Genomic DNA, 5,112 nt, shown 5'->3' on the forward strand with positions numbered 1-5,112 from the left:
CAACCAGGGGAGTCAACCCACCGAATGCAACACCTCCCCTATATAAGCTATTTGTCTGATTCTCATACATGCGTAGACTGCAGCAATGATTAGGACATCCACCCCAACTTTTGACTTCTTAAACAAGACAGGGTCTTTGAAGTTGGTGCAGTGCACACAACCAGGGGAGTCGACCCATCAAACGCAACACCTCCCCTATATAAAGCTATTTGTCCGATTCTCATACGTGTAGTCTGCAGCAGCGATTAGGACATCGACCCCAACTTCCGAATTCGTTTGCATTGACCGCACCAAAGGTGCACGCCTTGGTGTGCACCCTGGAGTGCACTTTGGTGCTCACCTCGGTGCACACTTTGGTGTGCACCTCGGTGTGCACCAAAGGTGCGCACCTTGGAGCGCACCAAAGGTGTACACTTTGGAGCGCACCACATAGGGTCTTTGAGAGGTTGGCGCAGTGCGCACACCAAGGTGGGTGTTGAGGTGCGTGCCGAGGTGGGTGGGTGCTAGGGTGCGCTCCATGGTGGGTGCCAGGGTGGGTGCGTGCTAGGGTGGATTCCAAAGAGGGTCATAGGGTGGGTGCCAAGGTGGGTTGGTGATATAGTGGGTTCAAAGGTGGGTACTAGGGTGGGTTCCAAGGTGGGTCACAAGTTGGGTGCCAGGATGCGTGGGTGTTAGGTTGGGTGCCAAGGTGGGCTCCTGCGTGGGTGGGTGCTAGGGTGGGTTTCAAGGTGGACGCGAGGGCGGGTGCCAAGGTGGGTAACAAGTTGGGTGTTAGGATGGGTGAGTGCTAGAGTGGGTGCCAAGGTGGGTGGGTGCTAAGGTGGATGCCAAGGTGGTTCACAGGGTGGGTGGGTTCTAGGGTGAGTTCCAAGGTGGGTCACAGGTTCAGTGCTAGGGTGGGTGTCAAGGCGGGTGTCGAGGTGCCTGGGTGCTAGGGTGTGGATGCCAATGTGGGTCATAGGGTGGGTACTAGGGTGGGCTGCAATGTGGGTGCCAAGGTGGGTAACATGCTCGGTGGGTTCTAAATTGGGTGCCAGGGTGGGTGTGCACCCACCTTGCCCGAGGTGGGTGCCAAGGTGCCAGTGTGGGTGGGTGCTAAGGTGGATGCCAAGGTGGGTGAGAAGGTGGGTGATAGGTTGAGTGGTAGGATGGGTGGGTGCCAAGATGGGTCACAGGGTGGGTGCAAGGGTGGGTAGGTGCTAGGGTTGGTGTCAGGGTGGGTGGGTGCTAGGTTGGGTTCCAAGGTGGGTGCGAGGGTGAGTGTCAAGGTGGGTCACAGGTTAGGTGCTAGGATGGGTGAGTGCTAGGGTGCAAAGGTGCCAGGGTGGGTGCTAGGATGGGTCGATGCTAGGGTGAGTGGCAAGGTGGGTCCACAAGTGTCAAGGTGGGTGCCGAGGTGGGTGCCAAGTCGGCGACTGCTATGGTGGATGCCAAGGTGGGTCACGGGGTGGGTGCCAAGTTGCTAGGTTGGGTTCCAAGGTGGGTGCCAACGTGGGTGCTAGGGTGCGTGGGTTAAAGGGTGTGTCACAACGTGGGTGCCAGGATGGGTGCGCACCCACACTGGCCAAGACGGGTGCGGGTGCAAGGTTGGGTTCCAAGCCCGGTCACAGGCTGGGTGCTAGGATGGGTGGGTGCCAAGGTGGGCACCAGGGTGGGTGCACCCACCCTGGCCAAGGTGGGTCACGGGGTGGGTCCTAGGGTGGGTAACGGGGTGGGTACTAAGGTGCGTGCCAAGGTGGGTCATAGGGTGGGTGCCAAGGTGGGCACCAGGGTGGGTGTGCACCAACCCTAGCCAGGGTAGGTCACGGGGTGGTTGTCGGGGTGGGCGTCAAGGAGCCAAGGTGGGTGGCAAGTAGCCAAGTTGCGTGCCAAGGTGGGTGTCGGGGTGGGTGCCAAGGATCCAAGGTGGGTGCCAAGGAACCAAGGTGGGTGTCTGGGTGGGTGCCGAGGTGGGAGCCAGGGTGGGTCCCAAGGTGAGTGCAAAGGTGGGTGCCAGGGTCAAGGTGAGTGCCAATGTGGGTTCCAAGGTGCCAGGGTCAGGGTGAGTGCCAATGTGGGTTCAAAGGTGCTAAGTTGGGTGCGAGGTTGGGTGCGAGGGTGGGTGGGTGCCAAGGTGTGCTAGGTGGAAGCCCGGGTGGGTCGGCATCCCATGGGTGTCGAGTTGGGTGCCTGATGGGTGCTTCTTGTCAAGTTTTAGTCGTCGGGACTCATTTCGAGCCTTAGAGGTCGTTTCTTGTCCGGTTGCCCTGTCTTCGACCTGGGAACCCAATTTTGGTCCTCGGGTCCCATTTTTTTTTGTCTCGCATCCCACTTTTGGCCTGTGGCCTTTTCGGGGTCGATTCTCGTTTTGGGCATCAGAGCATGTTTCTTCTCCTAAAACCCAATATTTGTTTATTAAGTCTCGGAACACATTTTTGTTCTCGTGGACCCATCATGGGTCTTGGAACGCATTTGTGGTCCTTGGGTCCCATTTTGCATCCCGAAACTTGTGTTTTGGTGCTTGATCCCTATTTTGGGTGCCCACCTTGCACCAAGTGCGCACCCGGGGCAAACCGAGCGCCTTGGTGCACCGGGGCAAGATCGAGCGTGCACCCGAGGCGCCCCGAACATGCACCAAGGTGCACTCGGCCCACATGTGAGCGCAGGTCGTTGCGCCCGAGGTGGTGTGTGGGCACCGCGTTGCAGACGGGACACTGCACGCACACGACGCCCCCTCCAGGTGCACGCACGTAGGCCGGGCCGGGTGCACACCCGACGCCCTAGCAAGGTGCGCGCACCCGGGCAGGGCTCACACTTGGCGAACGGGGCGCACTTCGCGAGGGAGGGTGTGCACCTCGACGGGGGTGGGTGGCCGGGGTGGATTCGCACGTGGGTCGCGGTTTGCTAAGTACACACTGCGACAAGCTCATAACGGGTGCGATCATACCAGCGTTAGTGCACCGGATCCCATCAGAACTCCGCAGTTAAGCGCGCTTGGGCCGGAGTAGTACTGGGATGGGTGACCTCCCGGGAAGTCCCGGTGTTGCACCCTTTTTTAGTTTTTCGCCGGGCGTCGCAATGCTATTTGAATAAACCTTTTGCCCGTTTGCGTTCTCGTCGGGGCCGGGCCGGGCCGGGGTGCGCTGCCCGCACTACCGCGCGCGCGGGGGCGACACCGAGCGCGCACCCGAGGCGCCCCGAGCACACAGGCCACGGTGCAACCCGGGCGTTGTGCGCGCACCCCGGTGCGCCCGAGGTGCTGCGCGCGCACCCAGGTGAAATCGGTGTGCACCTCGGCCAGTGCGCGCTCGGTCGAGTCGCGCACGTTGGCCAAGGTGCACGGTGATGTTTCTTACTCTAAGGTTCCGCACCAGACGCCCGGGACAGGTGAGCGAAGCTGGGCGGGGCCGGGTGCGCGGCCGGGGCAGGTGCACGCAGCTGGAGAGAGCTTTGGAGCACACTTCGGAGCGCACCAATGATGCGCTCCATTCAAAAGTTTCCTGAAAAGGCAAAAAAAGTTGAGATTATAGAATTTCCCACTTGAGAGATTGTAAAAAAAAAAAATTTAAAATGAAGGAAACGCGGGTGCCAAGGTGTGCGCAGCCCAGCCAAGGTGTGCGCACCAAGGCGCCCACCCTGGCGAAGGTGCACGCAAGGTGCGCACCCGAGGCAAACCGGACAATTAACCCAACTTTCGACTTCGCGCGCACCTTGGAGCGCACTTCGGAGCGCTCCTTGGTGCGCACCAATCTTGGGCACCTCGGAGTGCACCATGGCGCCCACCAAGGTGCGCACCCGGGGCAAACCGAGCTCCGACTTCGTGCGCACCTTGGAGCGCACGAAAGGTGCGCACCATGGCGCCCACCAAGGTGCGCAGCCCAGCCAAGGCGTGCGCATCAAGGTGCGCACCCTGGCGAAGGTGCGCACCCGGGGCAAACCGAGCTCCGACTTCGTGCGCACCTTGGAGCGCACAAAAGGTGCGCAACCCAGCCAAGGTGTGCGCACCCCGGTCAAACCGAGCTCCGAATCGTGCGCACCAGAGGTGCACGCCATCGTGCGCACCTTGGAGCACACTTCGGAGCCCTCCTTGGTGCGCGCCGATGTTGCGCACCTCGGAGCGCACCCGGGGAAAACAATGCAATTAACCCGACTTTCGACTTCGTGGGCACCTCGGAGCGCTCTCGGGTTCGCACCTCGGAGCACACCGAGGTGCCCACCCTGGCGAAGGTGCACGCGAGGTGCGCACCCGGGGCAAACCGGGCTCCGACTTCGTGCACGCCGCACCTTGGAGCACACTTCGGAGCGCTCCTTGGTGCGCACCAGGGCGCGCAACCCAGCCGAGGTGCCCACCCCGGCGAAGGTGCACGCGAGGTGCGCACCCGGGGCAAACCGGGCTCCGACTTCGTGCACGCCATGGTGCCCACCGCGGCGAAGGTGCACGCGAGGTGCGCACCCGGGGCAAACCGGGCTCCGACTTCGTGCACGCCGCACCTTGGAGCACACTTCGGAGCGCTCCTTGGTGCGCACCATGGTGCCCACCAGGGCGCGCAACCCCGCCGAAGGTGCACGCGAGGTGCGCACCCGGGGCAAACCGGGCTCCGACTTCGTGCACGCCGCACCTTGGAGCACACTTCGGAGCGCTCCTTGGTGCGCACCATGGTGCCCACCAGGGCGCGCAACCCCGCCGAAGGTGCACGCGAGGTGCGCACCCGGGGCAAACCGGGCTCCGACTTCGTGCACGCCATGGTGCGCACCGCGGCGAAGGTGCGCACCCGGGGCAAACCGGGCTCCGACTTCGTGCACGCCGCACCTTGGAGCACACTTCGGAGCGCTCCTTGGTGCGCACCAGGGCGCGCAACCCAGCCGAGGTGCCCACCCCGGCGAAGGTGCACGCGAGGTGCGTACCCGGGGCAAACCGGGCTCCGACTTCGTGCACGCCGCACCTTGGAGCACACTTCGGAGCGCTCCTTGGTGCGCACCATGGTGCCCACCAGGCCGCGCAACCCAGCCAAGGTGTGCGCACCAAGGTGCACGCGAGGTGCGCACCCGGGGCAAACCGGGGTCCGACTTCGTGCACGCCGCACCTTGGAGCACACATCGGGGCGCTCCCGGGTTCGCACCGGCGTTGCGCAC

The 5,112-nt window shown here is 62.8% G+C and overlaps 1 non-coding gene across 1 annotated transcript; it reads left to right on the plus strand.

Moving 5' to 3' along the window:
- Nucleotides 1–2,912: 2,912 nt before the first annotated feature.
- Nucleotides 2,913–3,031, plus strand: LOC131864528 (5S ribosomal RNA). Its single transcript, XR_009363295.1, has one exon. It is a non-coding gene; the product is annotated as a 5S ribosomal RNA (ribosomal RNA).
- Nucleotides 3,032–5,112: the final 2,081 nt, after the last annotated feature.

This window comes from Cryptomeria japonica, unplaced genomic scaffold (genome assembly GCF_030272615.1).
Source record: "Cryptomeria japonica unplaced genomic scaffold, Sugi_1.0 HiC_scaffold_88, whole genome shotgun sequence".
Classification (NCBI taxonomy): domain Eukaryota; kingdom Viridiplantae; phylum Streptophyta; class Pinopsida; order Cupressales; family Cupressaceae; genus Cryptomeria; species Cryptomeria japonica.